The 23,259-nt window shown below is 43.1% G+C and overlaps 1 long non-coding RNA gene and 1 pseudogene across 1 annotated transcript in view; one reads left to right on the top strand and one right to left on the bottom strand.

The window, feature by feature from the left end:
- Positions 1-22,534, bottom strand: part of LOC134809880 (uncharacterized) — a 42,122-nt gene extending 19,588 nt beyond the window's left edge. Inside the window, exon 1 of the long non-coding RNA XR_010156555.1 lies at positions 22,407-22,534. This is a non-coding gene — a long non-coding RNA (uncharacterized LOC134809880). The remainder of the gene's footprint in view (positions 1-22,406) is intronic.
- LOC471187 (bridging integrator 2-like) lies at positions 12,188-13,884 on the top strand (annotated as a pseudogene).
- Positions 22,535-23,259: the final 725 nt, after the last annotated feature.

Below are 23,259 nucleotides of genomic sequence, written 5' to 3'. Positions count from 1 at the left end.
GTCTGCCATTTTGCTATCTGTTTTCTACCTGTCTTTTTTATTCCTCAAGTCCCCCAATATTGTCTTCTTTGGTGTTAAATAGATATTTTCTCATGTACCATTTTAATTCCCTTGTCAATTCTTTTATTATATATTTTTGAGTTATTTTCTTATTGGCTGCCCTGGGAGTTACCATTAACATCTCAGTTTATAACGATCTAGTTCTGATTAATATCAACTTAATTTCAATTATATATATATATATATATAATTGTTTTTTGAGATGGAGTCTCGCTTTGTCACCCAGGCTGGAGTGCAGTGGTGCAATCTCGGCTCACTACAACCTCTGCCTCCCAGGCTCAAGCAATTCTCCTGCCTCAGCCTCCCAAGTAGCTGGGACTACAGGGAAGTGCCATCACACCCAGCTTATTTTTGTATTTTTAGTAGAGGCGGGGTTTCACCACGTTGGTCAGGCTGGTCTCAAACTCCTGACCTCAAATGATCCACAGACCTTGGCCTCCCAAAGTGCTGGAATTACAGGCATGAGCCACCGTGCCCAGCCCAATGGTATATTTTTTTAAATGCTCTAAATAGTTCAACTCCTCTATGCTATTATTATTATGTGCTCATCAATACAGATTTATAGTTATTGCCCCATGCAATTGCCTTCTAAGTCAGATATGAGAAAAAAAGATAAATAATAAACAACAAATACATTTATATGCTTTTAATATTTACCTACATGATTACTTTACTTGTGTTATTTCTTCATATAGGTTTGAGTTACTGTATAGAGTTCTTTCGATTCAACCTAAAGGACTCTTTCTTAGTTCCAGCTGCTATAACAAAAATACCATAGCCTAGGTAGCTTAAACAACAAACGTGTTTTTCTTATAGTTCTGGGAGCTGGGAAGTCCAAGACCAAAGCACCAGCAGATCCAGTGTCTGGCAAGGGGCTCTTCCTGGTTTGTAGACCACCACCTACTCATTGTACCCTAACACAGTGGAGAGGGAAGAAGTAAATTATCTTATGTCTCTTCCTATAAGAAGAGCATTTTAATCTCAGCATGAGGGCACCAACCTCATGACCTGCTCACCTCCCAAAGGCCTATCTCCAAATACCATAATATTGGGGAATAAGGTTTCAACATATGAATTTTGTGGGGACACAGATATTCAATCCATAGCATTTTACTCCAGGCCCCTCAAAATTCATGTCCTTCTCATATGCCAAATACATTCATTCTATTTCAACAGCCCCCAAAATCGTAACTCATTCCAGCATCAACTCTAAAGTCTAAGGTCCAATGTCTCACTTAAATATTTAAATCAGGCCAGGTGCAGTGGCTTATGCCTGTAATCTCAGCACTTTGGGAGACTGAGGCAGGAGGATCCCTTGAGCCCAGGAGTTTGAGACCAGCCTGGGCAACACAGCAAAACCCCATCTCTACAAAAAATACAAAAATTAGCCATGCGTAGTGACACATGCCTATAGTCCCAGCTATTCAGGAGGCTGAGACAGGAGGATCGATTGAGCCCAGGAAGTCAAGGCTGCAGTAAGCCGTGATCATGCAACTGCACTCCAGCCTGGGTGACAGAGTGAGACTGTCTCCGAAAAAAAAAAAAAATTTAAATCAGATGTGGGTGAGACAAGTGACAAGTCTTCCTGATGCAAAATTCCTCTCCAGCTATGAACCTGTAAAACTAAAAAAGTTATGCACTTCCAAAATACAATGGTAGGACAGGCATAGGAAAGACATTCCCATACCAAAAGGGAAAAATAGGATATAAGAAAGAGTAATGGATCCCAAGTAAGTTCAAAACTTAGTAAAGTGCACTCGTTTTTTGTTGAAAACTGGACATTTAAAATAATATAATGTTGGCCAGGCACAGTGGCTCATGACTGTAATCCCAGCACTTTGGGAGGCCAAGGGGGGCAGATCACCTGAGGTCAGGAGTTCAAGACCAGCCTGGCCAACATGGTGAAACCCCATCTCTACAAAAATACAAAAACTAGCTGGGCATAATGGCGGGTGCCTGTGATCCCAGCTACTCAGGAGGCTGAGGCAGAAGAATCGCTTGAACCCGGGAGATGGAGGTTGCAGTGAGCCAAGATCGCGCCATTGCACTCCAGCCTGGGCAACAGAGTGAGACTATATTTCAAAAAAAAAAAACACATTAAAAATAAAAAAATATAATAATATAATGTTACAACTCTTACAATCAGATCCCTCCCTCCTCATCTACAGGAATTGTTGTTGTTTGTTTTAGTGACTATTCAGAACTAATTCTGTAAAGTCTGTATTCGTTGCCATGTTCCTGTCTCTACTTGGTTAACTTTTGACAAGCTAATGATTAAACAGAGATTTCCTTACATCTGGAACCAATACATCTCCCAGAGTATTCTGAGTGACTTTGTGTGGGTACTAGTGCACACCTTTAAAACTAGAAAATCTTACAACTCCACCTTAGCCTTCACTTCCTGCTTGTACAGAATCTCAAGATAAACCAGAGTTGAGAGCTTAGCTTAGAGTCTTCTCAATTCTTTTCTAAGCATGCTTACAGCCCTTTCATGTAAATTACCTTCCAGATACCAGGAATATATTAAAGCTTTGCAAAGCCCCTATGCATATTTCATTCTCCAGTTAGTCCTTTTAAGCTTTTTGTTAGTCTATTTTGCCCCAGTTATTGTCCATCACCTCAGGCAACTTTGTAGGCAAAGTTAAAACACTTGCCTACAATTGTCTTTTACAATGCCCCCTAGGACAGAAAGGGACTTAACACTGAGTGAGTTCTCAGTCAGCCTTATAGGTGGGGTCTTCTAGGGAATCATCAGACAAGTTGGATGACAATTCTTAGAGCACAAGGCTTTGAAAGAGTTATAGACCCACTCTGGTGGCTGCCCCCAAAAATATGGGTTGTTACTTTTTAAGGCTATTGCATAGCTGGAAAGTAGAAGGTGGGACTAGGGTTAGTTCAACCACTGTGGAAGACAGTGTGGCAATTCCTCAAGGATCTAGAACTGGAAATACCATTTGACCCAGCAATCCCATTACTGGGTATATACCCAAAGGATTATAAATCATGCTGCTATAAAGACACATGCACATGTACGTTTATTGTGGCATTATTCACAATAGCAAAGACTTGGAACCAACCCAAATGGATTAAGAAAATGTGGCACATAAACACCACGGAATACTATGCAGCCATAAAAAATGATGAGTTCATGTCCTTTGTAGGGACACGGATGAAGTTGGAAACCATCATTCTGAGCAAACTATTGCAAGGACAGAAAAACAAACACCGCAAGTTCTCACTCATAGGTGGGAATTGAACAATGAGAACACTTGGACACAGGGTAGGGAACATCACACACCAGAGCCTGTTGTGGAGTGGAGGGAGTGGGGAGGGATAGCATTAGGAGATATACCTAATGTAAATGATGAGTTAATGGGTGCAGCACACCAACATAGCACATGTATACATATGTAACAAACCTGCACGTTGTGCACATGTACCCTAGAACTTAAAGTATAATTTAAAAAATGCCACAGACTTCACTATTCTTACTGAGATGCAGCCATTTTTCTTAAATAAATGATCCCTGGTTTGCTACAAGCTGTTAGTTAATTTCTGGAGTTCTGAAAATGTTAATTCTGAATAATTTTGCCAGTTTTTTCATTTCTCTTATGGAAGGGAAAATTTTGAGAGGTCCTTACTCAGCCATTTTTGCTGACATTCTCCCACAATGTTTTTTAAGACAAAAATAATCCAAATCGTGGCTAAGTACAAAAGCGCTAGTAGCTAGATATCAGCATCATGGAAATGGAGGGCTACAGGTTGCGAAATAATGAAGACATAACAAAGAGCCCATGTCTTCTGTGAAATTGCCCCATAAGGCCCATTCAGAATATCCATGAATTTCCAATACCTCTTCATCCTCTTTTAATTAAACCTACTATTCCTTAAAAACCAGCACCCCAAGATAAATGAGAATAAGCTAATTCAGTCTTATTGATTCCCTGTTTTGTTTAATTACTAGAGTTCTGATTTGTTTAATTGCTAGAGATTGCTTTCTACTATTTTTATTGCAAATGTGCCTTGACTTAGCTACAATATTGCTGCAGAGAAATGTGCTCTACATTCCAAACAATCAACTTTACAAACTTTTGAAACCAAATAAATTTGATAACAAAGAATCAGCTGTATGCAATTAATTACAGAAGCCAATAATGTAAAAATTAGGTGATGTAGGCTTGTAGATTACCAGAGACCTCAGAAGGAAGTAAGACTTAAGCTAGATGTTGAAAGATGGAGAAAGAATTAGGAGAACATGGGAAAGATTGTATAACCACAAGCTTCCACTCTGTCACTGGCATAATATAATCTCAGGTAAGTGAGTAAACTAATTTGGCTATGGTAGTGATTAACATGGGGAGGAGAAGAAGGTTAAAGTAAGGAAAACACTGGAGTTGGAGAATGCAATAGAAAACCTTAAACAACATGTAGAGAATTTGGGTTTTTTTTGTTTGTTTGTTTGTTTGTTTGTTTTTGAGATAGGGTCTCATTATGTTGCCCAGGCTGATCTTGAACTCCTGGGCTCAAGTGATGCTCCCACCTCAGCCTCCCAAAGTGCTGGGATTATAGGCATGAGCCACCATGCCCAGCCATGTAGAGAATTTTTGACTCAACTTGTAGAACAATGGTTTACAATTGCTTTCTCTCCTCCAATACACCTGAGAGATGCAATCATTTCCAGTAATAGCAGTGGCTCACTATTCAAAAGGTCCTCAACTATGGGGAGAGATAGTAAGAATGTTATTGAAATAACTGAGAGGAAGAGATTTCAAAAAGCCCCACTCAGGATTCTGATATGCCTCCCTTCACCATCCTACCCCTCCACACCTCCCTGGGAATGAAAAGCCACGGGAGACCTTAGAAGACAGTGCTCTTTTGAAAGTGTTATGACTGTATTTCATGGTTTAATGACCTAATTTCCTAAACATTAGGCAAATCTGTTTCAACACTTTCCAAAATGTAATTCATAGTATACTCATCTCGTAAGATACCATCTATTAAAAATTAAGCCAGACATGACGACATGCACCTATAGTCCAAACTACTCAAAAAACTAAGGTGGGAGAATTGCTTGAGCACTGGAGTTCAGGTGTGGGCAAGATAGTGAGACCTTGTCTCTAAAATAAAATAAAATGAAATAAATTCAGTCCACATAAGCTGGGAAAGCCCACATAGCATAGCCCCTTCTATCAGAATTTCACAAACTATATTAACATGCCTAATGAAGGACCTAAGGACTCCCACAGTAAAGAAAACTGTTTAATTTTTTCAATCCACACACACATTTGATGACAAATCTTATTCTTACAGAATACCTATTAACACTCTAGTATTGCACAGGAAAAGCTGAGAAACTCCAGCCTACATTGGCTTCTTTGTGACCGGGGACATGTCACATGTGGTTCTGTGCTTGCCTCAGATCTGCTTATGCAAGACAATATAACAGGAAGTGGTATTCCTTCCTCTCTCCAGAAACCCCACTCCCTACAGCACTCCCCTGGCCAGGCTTCATTTGCCTCTTTAAATCCTAGTGCAGAGATGAGCTAAGCCCAGTCCTGTCTCCCATCCTTCAGGTCCCCACTTGGCTTTATTCAGTACAGATGTGTGATCAAGGCTCCTGGGTTCCTCAGTGTTTTTCTGGGAATCTCACCAATACTTACCTGCTGCATCTGAGCTAAGTAACTGAGCTGGCCCAAAGAGAAACCAGCGTGGAGAACATGATGGCACTTGTGGGTCTTCTTGTGTAATTAACTAAAGGACAGGAATGGGCTGTGGAAAGCTGCAGTGCAGGGGACAAAAGATAAGAACAAGCCTGTCTGAGCCTGAATGAGTTACAAAAGAGAGCAAGGCAGACAAGAATGAAGATGAGAAATGACCTTCTTCCCAGCTCTCATTTCCTTCCTCTGTAAAATCCCTGAGTGTCCTCTTCAATTCTTCCCTAGCACAACTGTAGGCTGCTTTCTCCCTCAACGCTGTGCTCTGTGCTCCCTCTGCTGGCTCTCACATGCCAGCTACATTTAAAACAACCACAGGATAGTACAATGCCCACATTTGGGTGGCCTTCAGCAATGTTTCCCACTTGTACATGCTGTCTTAAATATGGCTATACTTCTTAGCAAAAAATGAAAATTCAACCTCTTTTGTATTATTAAAAAAAATTAGAGACAGGAAGGGAATGATTAAATAAATTATTGTACTTCATACTATGAAATGCAGCCACTTAATTTGTGTCCACAACTGTGCGTGGTACTGAGGATAAAAAGATTTGGTAATACATGGCCCCTGCTCTCAGGAAATTTACAAGCTAGTGAGGGGAGACTGACATATAACACACTTTTCAAAACGAAGAATTTTAGAAAATTCCTATAACATATGCCTTAAATGATGACTCAAACATGTCCTCTAAACGTATAAAGAGGTACCTCACACAGTCCAGGCTGGACTTTCTTAAATATTCATCTTGGGCTCGGTGCAGTGGCTCACGCCTGTAATCCCAGCACTCAAGGCTGAGGCAGTTCGAGCTTGAGCTGAGGAGTTCGAGACCAGTCTGGGCAACATGGTGAAACCCTGTCTCTACAAAAAAAAAAAATACCCCAAAAATTGGCCAGGCATGGTGGCGCACGCCTGTAGTCCCAGCTACTCAGGAGGCTGAGGCAGGAGAATCGCTTGAACCAGGGAGGCAGAGGTTGCAGTGAGCTGAGATCGCACCACTGCACTCCAGCCTGGGTGACAGACACCTCATCGAAAGAAAGAGAGACACAGAGAGAGAGAGAACTAATGGCTTTGTGTGAATGTTTTCACCATGATTTAGGCAAAGAACAGAAGCCCATCATGTTGAGTTTCACAATTGGTAGCTGGTGCAGAAGGTTCAGGTAGCAAATGACTGTTTTTGGATTTGGGATATATGGTATTTCTGAAGGTCAAAGGAAATATTTGATACATCCACTCTGTAATCACAGGTTTGTAGTGTTCCTGACCAGCCCATCTCACACGCACCCTTCCCCACACACACACCCAACACTTCAAATAACTCTTTTTATGGATTTTTTATTATTTATATTAATATACCTTCCATAAAGTTTTGTAAATATAGACCCAGGTGTGGGTCGGGTGCCGTGGCTCATGCTTGTAATCCCAGCCCTCTGGGAGGCTGAGGCAGGAGGACTGCTTGAGCCCAGGAGTTCAAGGCCAGCCTGGGCAACATGATGAAATCCTATCTCTACAAAAAGAATACAAAAATTAGCCAGACATAATGGTGCACGCCTGTAATCCCAGCACTTTGGGAGGCCAAGGTGGGCGCATTACTTGAGGTCAGGAGTTTGAGACAAGCCTGACCAACATGGCGAAACCCCGTCTCTACTAAAAATACAAAGAATTATCCTGGTGGGATGGTGCATGCCTGTAATCCCAGCTACTTGGGAGACTGAGGTGAGAGGATCGCTTGAGCCCAAGAGGAGAAGTTGCAGTGAGCCGAGATCGTGCCACTGCACTCCAGCCTGGGCGATAGAGTGAGACTTGGTCTCAAAAAAAAAAAAGGAAGAAATTTTAAAAAAATGTAATGTGCATCTTAATGGATAGATTTGGTTACATGAAAATATGAAACCATCATGATCATAACTGCCATCTGTTACAGCTACCCCCATTATGGACACCTACTAAAGGCCAGTCACTATATGCTTTATGCTTTATATGCCTTAGCTCATTTTACGAATTAGGCACAGAGATGAGCCTAAGGAACAAAGTGTAGTTCAGAGATGCAAAGTAAGGATTCAAATCCAGGTATGCTTGATGCCAAAGTCCCTTCAGTGTCTTCTTACTACGCTACCTTGAATCATTATCCAGTTTCCACAAATACTGTTACCTGAGGTTTCCTCCACTGGTTGCTAAGCATAGTGGAAAAGACTAATATGACAGTCAGCAATAGTATCCTATGTCATGTTCATGCTGAGCAAAGCTCTTTGAGCTCTATGGGAAGCCACTGGCCTTAAGGAAATTAAAATATAATGGAGCACAGACTATATGCAAATAATTAAATATAGCTAATAGATTTTCTACATGCCAAAATTAGCCAGTTTGAAAACATTATGGAGAACAAATTCCATTAACAAGAACAGCCAAAATATCCCAGAATAAATGTAACAAAAATTTGTCAAGTCTTTATGAAAAAGATCATAGGAAGTCAGTAGAATAAACAGAAAGACAACTCATGTTTCTAGATGGGAAGACTCAATGACTGAATATTGTAAATATATTAATTATCTCCAAATTGTTAAATGTAAAGTCATTTAAGCTACAATTACTGAATCATTGTGATATTAGCACAGAAATGAGCACAGAAATCAACCCTAAAGTCCAATGAACAATATATATATATAGAACAATATACAATATATATAAAGTCATATATATATATAAAGTCATATATATATAAAGTCATATATATATATGGGACTTTAACCTATGGTAAAAGTGGCATTTCAAATTACTGTGGAAGCCAGATGCAGTGGTTCATGCCTATAATTTCAGCTACTTGGGAGGCTGAGATGGAAGGATGGAGCCAGGAGTTCGAGGCTGTAGTGAGTGATGATAACCCCACTGCACTGCAGCCTGGGTGATAAGAGTGAGACCCCATCCCTCAAAAAAAAAAAAATGAGTGGGGAAAGGATATTCAGTAAGTGTTATAAAATAGTTGGCAGTAGGATTCTGTGGCAAGATGGCCAAATAGGAACAGCTCCGGTCTGCAGCTCCCAGTGAGATCAACACAGAAGGCAGGTGATTTCTGCATTTCCAACTGAGGTACCTGGTTCATCTCATTGGGACTGGTTGGACAGTGGGTGCAGCCCACAGAGGGTGAGCCAAAGCACAGTGGGGCATCGCCTCACCCGGGAAGTGCAAGGGATCGGGGAATTTTCTCCCCCACCTAAAGGAAGCCGTGAGGGACTGAGCCTGAGGAACGCTGGCACAGATACTATCCTTGTCCCACTGTTTTCACAACCTGCAAACCAGGAGATTCCCTCTGGTGCCCATCCCACGAGGGCCCTGGGTTTCAAGCACAAAACTGGGTGGCCATTTGGGCAGACACCGAACTAGCTACAGGAGTTCTTTTTTTCCATACCCCAGTGTTACCTGGAATGCTAGAGAGACAGAACCGCTGACTCCACTGGAAAGGGGTGCTAAAGCCAGGGAGCCAAGTGATCTGGCTAAACAGGCCCCACTCCCACGGAGCCCAGCAAATTAAGATCCACGGGCTTGAAATTCTCGCCGCTAGCACAGCAGCAGTCTGAGATCAACCTGGGATGTTCAAGCGTGGTGAGGGGAGGGGTGCCTGCCATTGCTGAGGCTTGAGTAGGTGGTTTTACACTCACAGTGTAAACAAAGCTGCTGGGAAGTTCAAACTGGGTGGAGCCCACAGCAGCTCAGCAAGGCTGCTGTGGCCAGACTGCCAGATTTCCCTTCTCTGAGCAGGGCATCTCTGAAAAAAAGGCAGCAGACCCAGTCAGGGACTTATAGATAAAACCCCCATCTCCCTGGGGACAGAGCACCTGGGGAAAGGGGCAGCTGTGGGCAAAGCTTCAGCAGACTTAAACGTCCCTGCCTGATGGCTCTGAAGAGAGCAGCAGACCTCTCAGCAGAGCGTTCAAGCTCTGCTAAGGGTCAGACTGCCTCCTCAAGTGCGTCCCTGACCCCCATGTATCCTGACTGGGGGACACCTCCCAGTAGGGGCCGACAGACACCTCACACAGGAGAGCACTGGCTGGCATCTGACAGGTGCCCCTCTGGAACAAACCTTCCAGAGGAAAGATCATGCAGCAAAATTTGCTGTTCTGCAGCCTCCGCTGTTGATACCCAGGCAAACAGGTTTGGGAGTGGACCTCCAGCAAACTCCAGCAGATGGGCAGTAGGGGGCCTGTCAGAAGGAAAACTAACAAACAGAAAGAAATAGCATGTCCACTCAAAGACTCCATCCAAAGGTCACCAACATCAAAGACCAAAGGTAGATAAATCCACAAAGATGGGCAGAAACCAGTGCAAAAGGCTGAAAATTCCAAAAACCAGAACGCCTCTTCTCCTCCAAAGGATCACATCTCCTCGCCAGCAAGGGAACAAAACTGGACAGAGAATGAGTTTGACAAATTGACAGAAGTAGTTTTCAGAAGGTGGGTAATAACAAACTCCTCTGAGCTGAAGGAGCATGTTCTAACCCAATGCAAGGAAGCTAAGAACCTTGAAAAAAGGTTAGACAAATGGCTAACTAGAATAACCAGTGTAGAGAAGAACACAAATGACCTGAGGGAGCTAAAAAACACAGCACGACAACTTCGTGAAACATACACACGTTTCAATAGCTGAATCAATCAAACAGAAGAAAGGATATCAGAGATTGAAGATCAACTTAATGAAATAAAGAGAGAAGACAAGATTCGAGAAAAAAGAATAAAAAGGAATGAACACAGCCTCCAAGAAATATAAGACTACGTGAAAACATCAAATCTATGTTTGACTGGTGTACCTGAAAGTGACGAGGAGAATGGAACCAAGTTGGAAAACACTCTGCAGGATATTATCCAGGAGAATTTCCCCAACCTAGCAAGACAAGCCAACATTCAAATTCAGGAAATACAGAGAACACCACTAAAATACTCCTTGAGAAGAGCAACCCCAAGACACATAATTGCCTGATTCACCAAGGTTGAAATGAAGGAAAAAATGGTAAGGGCAGCCAGAGAGAAAGGTAGAGTTACCCACACAGGGAAGCTCATCAGACTAATAGCAGATCTCTGCAGAAACCCTACAAGCCAGAATAGAGTGGGGGCCAATATTCAACATTCTTAAAGGAAAAAATTTTCAACCCAGAATTTCATATTCAGCCAAACTAAGCTTCATAAGCGAAGGAGAAATAAAATCCTTTACAGACAAGCAAATGCTGAGAGATTTTGTCACCACCAGGCCTGCCTTACAAGAGCTCCTGAAGGAAGCACTAAACATGGAAAGGAACAACTGGTAGCAGCCACTGCAAAAACATATCAAATTGTAAAGAACATCGACACTATGAAGAAACTGCATCAATTAATGGGCAAAACAACCAGTTAGCATCATAATGACAGGATCAAATTCACACATAACAATATTAACCTTAAATGTAAACAGGCTAAATGTCCCAATTAAAAGACACAGACTGGCAAGTTGGATAAAGAGTCAAGACCCATCAGTGTGCTATATTCAGAAGACCCAGCTCACATGCAAAGACACACATAGGCTCAAAATAAAGGGATGGAGGAATATTTACCAAGCAAATGGAAAGCAAAAAAAAAAGCAAGGGTTGCAATCCCAGTCTCTGATAAAACAGACTTTAAACCAACAAAGATCAAAGAGACAAAGAAGGGCATTACATAATGGTAAAGGAATCAATGCAGCAAGAATAGCTAACTATCCTAAATATATATGCACCCAGTACAAGAGCACCCAGATTCATAAAGCAAGTTCTTAGAGACCTACAAAGAGACTTAGACTCCCACACAATAATAATGGGAGACGTTAACATCCCACTGTCAACATTAGACAGATCAACAAGACAGAAAATTAACAAGGGTATTCAGGACTTAAACTCAGCTCTGGACCAAGTGGACCTAATAGACATCTACAGAACTCTCCACCCCAAATCAGCAGAATATGCATTCTTCTCAGCACTACATTGCACTTATTCTAAAGTTGACCACATAATTGGAAGTAAAACACTCCTCAGCAAATGCAAAAGAACAGAAATCACAACAAACAGTCTCTCAGACCACAGTGCAATCAAACCAGAACTCAGGATTAAGAAACACTCAAAACCACACAACTACATGGAAACTGAACAACCTACTCCTGAATGACTACTGTGTAAAAAGAAATGAAGGCAGAAATAAAGATGTTCTTCGAAACCAATGAGAACGAAGACACAACGTACCAGAATCTCTGGGACACATTTAAAGCAGTGTGTAGAGGGAAATTTATAGCACTAAATACCCACAAGAGAAAGCAAGAAAGATCTAAAATTGACACCCTAACATCACAATTAAAAGAACTAGGGAAGCAAGAAAACCACAGGGCATGGGGCCAGGGTGGCAGCCCCCAGGGAGCCGGCAGGATGGCAGAGGGCAAGGCGGGCAGCACAGCCGGCCTCTTCACCAAGCAGGTGCAGAAGTTCAGCAGGGCCCAGGAGAAGGTGCTGCAGAAATCGGGGAAAACTGTAGAAACCAAAGATGAACAATTTGAACAAAGTGCTAACAACTTCTACCAACAACAGGCAGAAGGCCACAACTATACAAGGACCTGAAGAACTTCCTTAGTGCAGTCAAAGTGATGCATGAAAGCTCAAAAAGAGTGTAAGAAACCCTGCAGGAGATCTACAGCAGTGAGTGGGATGGTCATGAGGAGCTGAAGGCCATCATAGAGAATAATGATCTCCTTTGGGAAGACTAGAGGAGAAACTTGCTGACCGGGCTGTGAGGACCATGGAAAAGTACATTACCCAGTTCAGCAAAACTAAGGAGAGAATTGCCAAGCGGGGTGGAAACTCGTGGACTGTGACAGTGCCTGACATCACCTGGAGGCAGTGCAGAATGCCAAGAAAGATGAGGCCAAGACTGCCAAGGCAGAGGAATAGTTCAACAAAGCCCAGACTGTGTGTGAAGATCTGAACCAACATATGCAAATCAACAAACTACTAGAGGAGTTGCCTATTCTTTACAATAGTCATACTGGCTCGATGTGACCATCTTCCAAAACATTTCCAACTTGAGGGATGTCTTCTACAGGGAAATGAGCAAGCTGAACCACAATCTCTCCGAGGTGATGAGCAAACTGGAGAAGCAACATTCCAGTAAAGTCTTTGTGGTGAAGAGACTATCAAGCAGCAGCAGGCGCTCTTTAGTCATTTCTCCCCCAGTTCGAACATCTACAGTCTCCAGTCCACTTACCTCACCTACTAGTCCCTCTACACTTTCCTCGAAGAGTAAGAGTGAATCCGTCTCAGCAACTGAAGATCTGGCACCTGATGCAGCCCAGGGGGAAGACAATTCTTAGATCAAGGAGCTCTTAGAAGATGAGGAAATAGGGAAGGAAGGATCTGAAGCAAGCTCCTCTGAGGAAGAAGAGCCTCTACTAACCTGCAATGGCCCCTCCCAGGCCCAGCCCTCTCCTATCATTGAGAGTGCCAGGTCCCAGGAGGAAGTTCCCCCCAGCTCCCCTGCTCTATCACCAGGTGGAGCCCTAAGCCCTTCAGGACACCCTTTATCATCTGCCGCAGAAGTAGTCCTCTGAACCCGCACCGCAGGTGACAAATCTGAACAATCAAAGAAGAGAGCCTCTATCCAGAGGACCTCAGCACCCCCTAGTAGGCCTCCTCCACCCAGAGCCACCGCAAGCCCCAGGCCCTCCTCAGGGAACATACCCTCCAGCCCTCCAGCCTCTGGAGGGGGTTCACCCACCAGCCCTAGGGCCTCCTTGGGGACTGGGACTCCAAGTCCTAGGACCTCCCTAGAGGTCTCTCCTAATCCAGAACCACCAGAGAAGCCAGTAAGAACTCCTGAGGCCAAAGAAAATGAAAACATCCACAATCAGAACCTCGAAGAACTTTGTACTTCCCCCACCTTAATGACATCTCAGATTGCTTCAGAGCCTGGAGAGGCAAAGAAGATGGAAGACAAGGAAAATGATAATAAGCTTGTCTCAGCTGACTCCTCGGAGGGCCAAGACCAGCTTAAAGTCTCCACAGTACCAGACAAGAGCAACCTCACAGCATCTGAACCTCAAGAAGAGGTATCTACAAGTGAAAATGCATAACTCTGAAGAGAAACTGCCAAGATTCCCCAAGCCCCACACCTCCCCAGAGAAGCTCTTCAACCAGAGGGTATAGGTCAGAGGGATATAAGAGACAGCATCCATCCCTGGGTTCTCAGTAAAATGATGGTGCTGTCTAAAGACCTGGCATTAATGGAGGTGGAGGAGCAGCCTTATGGGAGGGATGGAGGGAGGCAGGCTGGGAGGAGAAGAGAACATTAGACTCAGGGAATATTTAATTCAGGTTTTAGCATTATTAGAATAAGACTTTATACATTAACTAAGGTGGAGCTATAATCACTATAAAAAGCAAAAGTATCTATAGACACAGACACTTGTCTACACAGAGACATAACCACACATACTCAGAGGACAGTGAATAAATCTTTGACTTATGACCCATTTTGCAAGACTTAAAGCCAGAAGAACACATTTTCAGATTGCTAAATAAAGTCTGATTCTGACAAAAAAAAAAAGAACTAGAAAAGCAACAGCAAACAAATTCAAAATCTAGCAGAAGACAAGAAATAACTAAGATCAGAACAGAACTGAAGGAGATAGAGATAGGAAAAACCCATCAAAAAATCAATGAATCCAGGACCTGGTTTTTTGAAAAGATCAACAAAATAGATAGACTGCTAGCCAGACTAACAAAGAAGAAAAGAGAAGAATCAAATAGATGCAATAAAAAATGATATAGGGTATATCACCACTGATCCCACAGAAATACAAACTACCATCAGAGAATACTATAAACACCTCTATGCAAATAAACTAGAAAATCTAGAAGAAATTGATAAATTCCTGGACACACACACCCTCCCAAGTCTAATCCAGGAAGCAGTCAAATCCCTGAATAAACCAATAACAAGTTCTGAAATTGAGGCAGTAATTAGTAGCTAACCAACCAAAAAAAGTCCATGAACAGATGGATTCACAGCCGAATTCTACCAGAGGTACAAAGAGGAGCTCGCACCATTCCTTCTGAAACTATTTCAAACAATTAAAAAAGAGGGAAACCTCCCTAACTCATTTTATGAGGCTAGCCTAGCATCATCCTGATACCAAAACCTGGCAGAGACACAACAAAAAAAGAAAATTTCAGGCCAATATCCTTGATGAACATCGATGCGAAAATTCTCAATAAAATACTGGCAAACCGAATCCCGCAGCACATCAAAAAGCTTATCCACCATGATCAAGTCAGCTTCATCCCTGGGATGCAAGGCTGGTTCAACATATGCAAATCAATAAACATAATCCATCACATAAACAGAACCAATCACGAAAACCACAGAATATCTCAATAGATGCAGAAAAGGCCTTCGACAAGATTCAACACTGCTTCATGCTAAAACCCTCAATAAACTGGGTATCAATGGAACGTATCTCAAAATAATAAGAGCTATTTATGACAAACCCACAGCCAATATCACTGAAAGGGCAAAAACTGGAAGCATTCCTTTTGAAAACCGGCACAAGACGAGGATGCCCGCTCTCGCCACTCCTATTCAACACAGTATTGGAAGTTCTGGCCAAGGCAATCAGGCAAGAGAAAGAAATAAAGGGTATTCAAATAGGAAGAGAGGAAGTCAAATTGTCTCTGCAGATGACATGATTGTATATTTAGAAAACCCCATCGTCTCGGCCCAAAATTTCCTTAAGCAACTTCAGCAAAGTCTCAGGATACAAAATCAATGTGCAAAAATCACAAGCATTCCTATACACCAATAATAGACAGACAGCCAAATCATGAGTGAACTCCCATTCATAGTTGCTACAAAGAGAATAAAATACCTAGGATATGAAGGACCTCTTCAAGGAGAACTACAAACCACTGCTCAAGGAAATCAGAGAGGACACAAACAAATGGAAAAACATTCCATGCTCATGAATAGGAAGAATCAATATCGTGAAAATGGACATACTGCCCAAAGTAATTTATAGATTCAATGCTATCCCCATCAAGCTACCACTGATTTTCTTCACAGAATTGGAAAAAACTACTTTAAACTTCATATGGAACCAAAAGAGAACCCACATAGCCAAGACAACCCTGGACAAGAAGAACAAAGCTGGAGGCATCACACTACCTGACTTCAAACTTTACTACAAGGCTGCAGTAACCAAAACAGCATGGTACTGGTACCAAAACAGATATATAGACCAATGGAACAGAACAGAGGCCTCAGAAATACCACCACACATCTACCACCATATGATCTTTGACAAACCTGACACAAACAAGCAATGGGGAAAAGATTCCCTGTTTAATAAATGTTGTTGGGAAAACTAGCTAGCCATATGTAGAAAACTGAAACTGGACCCTGTCCTTACACCTTACATGAAAATCAACTCAAGAGGATCAAAGACTTAAACGTAAGACCTAGGACCATAAAAATCCTAGAAGAAAACCTGGGCAATACCATTCAGGACACAGGCATGGGCAAAGCCTTCATGTCTAAAACACCAAAAGCAATGGCAACAAAAGCCAAAATTGACAAATGGGATCTAATTAAACTAAAGAGCTTCTGCACAGCAAAAGAAACTACCATCAGAGTGAACAGGCAACCTACAGAATGGGAGAAAAAATTTGCTATCTATCCAACTGACCAAGGGCTAATATCCAGAATCTACAAAGAACTTAAACACTTTTACAAGAAAAAAAGCAAACAACCCCATCAAAAAGTGGGCAAAGGATATGAACAGACACTTCTCAAAAGAAGACATTTATACAGCCAACAGACATATGAAAAAATGCTCATCATCACTGGTCAACAGAGAAATGGAAATCAAAACCACAATGAGATACCATCGTACACGAGTTAGAATGGCTATCATTAAAAAGTCAGGAAACAATAGATGCTGGAGAGGGTGTGGAAAAATAGGAATGCTTTTACACTGTTGGTGGGAGTGTAAATTAGTTCAACCATTGTGGAAGACAGTGTGGCGATTCCTCAAGGATCTAGAACTAGAAATACCATTTGACCCAGCAATCCCATTACTGGGTATATATCCAAAGGATTATAAATCATTCTACTGTAAAGACACATGCACACGTATGTTTATTGCAGCACTATTCACAATAGCAAAGACTGGGAACCAACCCAAATGTCCATCAATATTAGACTGGATAAAGAAAATGTGGCACATATATACCATGGAATACTATGCAGCCATAAAAAAGGATGAGTTCATGTCCTTTGCAGGGACATGGATGAAGCTGGAAACCATCATTCTCAGCAAACTATCACGAGATCAGATAACCAAACACCGCATGTTCTCACTCATAAGTGGGAGTTGAACAATGAGAACACATGGACACAGGGAGGGGAACATCACACACCAGCGCCTGTTGGGGGGTGGGGGACTAGGGGAGGGATAGCATTAGAAGAAATACCTAATGTAGCTGATGGGTTGATGGGTGCAGCAAACCACCATGGCACGTGTATACCTATGTTACAAAACTGCACATTCTGCACATGCACCCCAGAATTTAAAGTATAATTAAAAAAATAAAATCGTTGGCTGTCCATTTGGGAAGATGCAAATTCCAACCTCATAAAGGGCACAAAAACAAATTCCAGGTGGATTAAAGATTTAAACATTAAAACAAACATATAAAAGTAACAGAAAAAAATAAGAAAACATTTACATTTGGGGATGGGGATAGAAAAAGAGGCCTTGCCTAGTATGACACTAAGGTCCAACAAAAATGTCTAAATAAAAACATAGACACCATAAAGAAAAAGAAAAATCAAATAATAAACCTCAAAAGAAACATCTGAGATATATATATGATAGTCAAAGAAAACATTGTTAATTTAAAGAACAGGCCAGGCACGGTGGCTCACGCCTGTAATCCTAGCACTTTAGGACGCCAAGGCGGGCAGATCACCTGAGGTCAGGAGTTCGAGACCAGCCTGGCAAACATGGTGAAATCCCGTCTCTACCAAAAATATAAAAATTAGCCAGGCGTGGTGGCACACACCTGTAATCCCAGCTGCTTGGGTGGCTGAGGAGGAGAATCTCTGGAACCCAGGAGATGGAGGTTGCAGTGTGCCGAGACCGCACCACTGCATTCCAGCCTGGGCAGCAAGAGGGAGACTCCATCTCAAAAAAAAAAGAAAAGAAAGAACAGGCTGGGCATGGTGACTCACGCCTGTAATCCCAGCACTCCGGGAGGCCAAGGCAGATGAATCTCTTGAGTCCAGGAGTTCAAGACCAGCCTGGGCCACATGGTGAAACCCAGTCTCTACAAAAAGTACAAAAATTAGCCAGGCATGGTAGCATGTGCCTGTATTCCCAGCTGCTCAGGAGACTGAGGTAGGATGACAGCTTGATTCTGAGAAGTCAAGGCTGCAGTGAGCCAAGATTGTGCCACTGCACTCCAGCCTAGGTGACCAGTGAGACCCTGCCTAAAAATAAAAAGAACAAAATTAGCAGAGCATGGCAGCACTTGTCTGTACTCCCAGCTACTCAGGAGGCGAAGGCAGGAAGATCACTTGAGACCAAGAGTTCGAGGCTGCAGTCAGCTATGATCCCACCACTGCACTCTAGCCTGGAAAACAGAGTAAGACTCGGTCTAAAAAAAAATTTTTTTCAGAAAAATGTATATAAAATGCACAAAAATGAAAAGACAAATATAAATTAGATTATTCCAGTGGTTCTTTTATGGGATGGTAAAAATAGACAGGCTTTTACTCTAGTATTGTTTGCTTTTTTTTTTTTTTTTTTAAGACAAGGTCTCACTCTATTGCCTAGGCTGGAGTGCAGCGGTGCGATCATGACTCACTGCAGCCTTGACTTCTCAGACTCAAACAATTTTCCCAATTCAGCCTCCCAAGTAGCCAGGACCACAGGTACGCACCATCACGTCCAGCTAATTTTTCTATTTTTTGTAGAGACGGGGTTTCACCATGTTGTCCAGGCTGGTCTTGAACTCCTGGGCTAAGGTGGGTCTCCCACCTGGGCCTCCCAAACTGCTGGGATTACAGGCTTCAGCCACTGTGCCCAGCCTAAATTTTTACAGTGATCACATACTTAAAGAAAAAAATTATAAAAATGTTCCATTTTGAAGAACAATAACTAAAAAAACAGTCCTTTATGAGAGAACTTCAATACTTAATAAGACGCATCTTGAATTAGTGAGTGCTTGAAAGTCTCCAGCTGACAAAAACACTTACAAACTCTCTAATGACCTAAGAAGTCAGATGACTAAAAAATTAGTTGCTCTTCCTTCTGGGAAGCTAACCTCTAAAAAGCAATGATAATTCAGGCATAGTGGCTCACGCAGGTAATCCCAGCACTTCGGGAGGCTGAGGGGGTCGGATCACTTAAGGTCAGGGGTTCGAGACCAGACTGACCAACATGATGAAACCCTGTCTCTACTAAAAATACAAAATTAGCCAGGTGTGGTGGTGCACACTTGTAATCTCAGCTATTCAGGAGGCTGATCACTTTAACCCAGGAGGCAGAGGTTGCAGTGAGTCGAGATCGTGCTACTGCACTCAAGCCTGGGCAACGGAGTAAGACTCTGTCTCAAAAATAAATAAAATAAAAAGCAATGATAGTAGTATTCACCAGTCAAAGTACTGATGAGTCTAAAAGCATGTTGTGAAAGAAATTAACAACAGTGAAATGTCCCATTTCACCTTCCCAGGATCCTAGCTTCTCACCACTCTTTCTGCTGCATCCTCAAGATTGTATCAAACTATCAAGGGAAAGGTGGAAATGTCTGTGATATTTTATATTACCTGCCATGGTTTTCATTCTCAGTTATTCTCTTTGGCACAAAAATGGAGAATGAAAAAAATGGAGGAGGAGGAAGGAGAGATGGAGGAAGAAGAGAGTAAGACAGAAAAGCTTCTCATTCTAAAAAGTTTCAAAATAGATTTTGGGAACTCTCTGAAAACAGAGTATATGGGGAAAAAAAGGTTTCAGACAATCAATGTTCATGGCATCAATTGGGAAAACGCCCAGGGTGGTCAGAGTTGACCTACCTAGACTTGCTGGAATGTCCACATGTCAGAGAAGGACAGAATGAGAAGGAAGCACTCCAACTAGCTAGAGCCCTCTCTAGGAAGTGAGGGGTGACATAGTGTGGTGATGAGAAGACTCCTAGTAAATTGGGGATCCAAGAGCTTGCTTCCCAAATGAAGTAAGGTCTAAAAGCTGCTCCCCACATGATAGCAGTGACACAGCACAACAGGAGAGTGCGACAGGAGGGCATAATGTGACACAGCCTCTGGAGCCACCCGCAGCCTCAGAATGACATGTGGGAGCAGTGGGAATTTTTCTTCGCCTCCAAGAGGACCAAAAAAGTGGCTGAAAGAGAACCAGAGCACCTAAAGGGGCCTTGGGGTTCCAAGTAGAGTGTGTGACTGGTGATCAGAGACAGACAGAAAACAAACATTAGCTGCAGATTCCACCTTAGAGGGACGAAGGTCACTAATTGGAGCTCTTTCCCTCCACCAAGTTTCCCACACTCAGAGATGCCACCCCATGGGGAAAGAAGGAAAGGGAGAAATCCTGAGTGAAGTGAGGAAACCTGGCATTGACTAGAGTAAGCCTTGGCTATCAGGAATAATACAGCATACAGAAAACATACAGGAAGGAAAGAAAGCACAAGGGACAGTATGCAATTGGAGGGGAGGATTAAAGGCTTAGAATGACTGCTGTGCTGAAAGCTCACCAGGGAGAAGGGGCTCAAAAAAGATAGATTTGTGGTGAGGTTTATTCGGTTTGTTTTTACTGTAAGCAAGACCCTGGGGTAAGCAAAAGCATTACCCCAGAGTTAACAAATTTCCTCTTCCCAGGTATAAGTAATGTGACCAGTGCTTTTAATCAGTCACCCTGCCTGTAACACAGACACACTTATCAAGCTGGTAAGACACACTGATTCGAGATTTCCTGTATATAGGATACATGATTCAACAAGGCATTTTTCTCAGGAGCTATAGTGCAGACCAGTTTCGCTCCTTCCTTGTCAAATCCAATTTGATTACCCTGTGTTAAAGGAAACGGAATTGACTACCTGCCTTCACCCAGACACCCAGGATACTGATTGTCATTCTTTAAGGTTACACCATTGGGTTCAGGCGCAGTGACACACCTGTAATCCCAGCACTTTAGGAGACCAAGGAGAGTGGACCACTTGAGGTCAAGAGTTCAAGACCAGTCTGGCCAACATGGTGAAACCCCGTCTCTACTAAAAATACAAAAATTAGTCAGGCGTGATGGCACACACCTGTGGTCCCAGCTACTCAGGAGGCTGAGGTGGAAGGATCATTCCAACCCAGAAGGTGGAGGTTGCAGTGAGCCGTGATCATGCCACTGCACTCTAGACCCTGTCTCAAAAAAAAAAAAAAAAAGATTACACCATTGGGAGCAAGAAAGTAATATGTACTTATCACAAATTACTGCAATTGCATAACTACTGTATGCTAATATTTTTGCATAATTATTTCATTTAAACTTGACAATTACCCCCATTTTATGAACTAGGAAACTGACTCTCAGAAAGATTAAGTTACATAAACGCATGGAGTACATGGGCAATGCCCATATACGAATCTAAGTTTGTCTGACTTCAAATGCAAACTCTTTCCACTCTACCACAATACCTTGGTGATGAAAATATATAAGGTCACACTTTTAAAAAATTATTGTCAAGGCACCCAAGGTCTAAGACAACAAAAGTCATGCTACCATTCCTTCCACTCTGCCCTCCTACCTACTCTCTCATACACCTTTTCTCTGCCACACTCATCCCCCAAACCCACCTGCCTTCTTTCAAGCCTTTACAGAAGCTATTCCCTCTGCCTAGACTCTCCTATCTTTCTTTCCTCCCCACTTAGAGAACGCCAACCCATCCTCTAAGTCAAGGACTTTTAAAGCTTTGCTAGCTCTCCATCCCATCTTCTGCAGCTTTGTTCATCTTTCCCTGATAGCACACGCATACCACTTGAGACTGGCGTTTCTCCGCCTGTGCCTCTGTAACCACTACTAGAATATGAATTCCTCAACTTCAAGGTCGGGGCCGACCTACTTGCATACCCAGGAATCTAAGGCATTTAGCGCACAGCCGGAGTTCAATAAATGCCTGGATTAATGAATTAATTTTCTTTAAAATCAAGGTCTACATTTCACATGCTCTAGATTGTGAATGAATCATAAGGAGGTAAACACTATGAAGTACACTGGCGCTCGACAAATGATTTTAAGGAGAAAGGCTGCCACCCAAAGCAGGTTTCTCCAGAGACCCCGCCCGTGTCCCGTCAAACGCGCCGCTAGGGCTGGAGACGGCCCCGCCTCTCTCCCTGCCAATCAGTCCCTCTTCGAGCCTGCGCACGCACCGCCCTCTCCCGAAGCCCCGCCCCGGTCACCGCCCCGAGGCTGTCCCGGACGGTTAGGTCCCGAGGAGCCTTTCCTTCACTGGCCCGCCTGCTATGACGATCATCTACAGCTGCATTGCTAATGGCCGAGCGGTCCTAGCGGAGCTGACACTGACTGGAGGTTCTTACCAGCTACCTCCGGATCCACGCCACCGCCCCCACGGGTTCCGCCCCTCGAGGGTGGTGCCCCCCGAGCCCGCCCCTAAGGACGCGGCGCTGCGAGGTGGTCCGGAACCGGCTCGGGGGACACAAGCTCCCGCCCCGCGAGAGACCCCGCCCCCACGAGAGACCCCGCCCCCGCAAGAGGCCCCGCCCCCGCGAGAGGCTGGCGTCCCGGCGGCAGCCGCACGTGCGTCACCTAGGGGACAGAGCTGGCGCTGCACGTGCTGGGTTTGGTGGCTATTTGAACCCAGGTCCAACTTTGATAGACCCTAAAATTTGTCTTTCTCCTGCGGAGAAATGACCTGCAGTTCAGCACACATTTATTGAACATATTTCTGTCACAAAATCCCAGAGTAAAGAATATCAGGGATTCAGCAGTGAACATGAGCCTGGCGTTGCCCCTTCATATCCAAGGGCTATAGACAATTGTCCTAGAGTGTAAAAAGTATTTCAACGGAGGTAGGTTGCGATTGTTCTTGTAGTTTTTAAGATGGGCTCTTGGCTTATAAACTTGTAAGAATTAGTCCTAGCCTGGCACAGGAAAGGGGAATGAGAACTCCATGGAGAGAAAAGAGCATGGTGTGTCTGCAGATTCCCACGAACCTCAGTGTGGCTGGAACACAAGGATGAGGGTGTAGAGGCTGGAGATAAGGCCAGGAAAGTGGGCAGAAGACAGCAAATGAAGGGTCCTATATACAGCTGTTTTCTCATCCCAGAGAACCTGGGGAGCAACTAAGATTTATAAACAGAGGAATAGCAAGATCTGATTTACCTTCTGATAAGTTTGGTCTGGTTACAATGTGGAAGGTAGATTGGGAGG

The sequence above is a fragment of the Pan troglodytes genome, chromosome 3 (assembly GCF_028858775.2).
Source record: "Pan troglodytes isolate AG18354 chromosome 3, NHGRI_mPanTro3-v2.0_pri, whole genome shotgun sequence".
NCBI classification, from domain to species: Eukaryota; Metazoa; Chordata; class Mammalia; order Primates; family Hominidae; genus Pan; species Pan troglodytes.
Note: the sequence above shows the minus strand (reverse complement) of the source record. Positions and strands in the feature narration are given on the sequence as shown.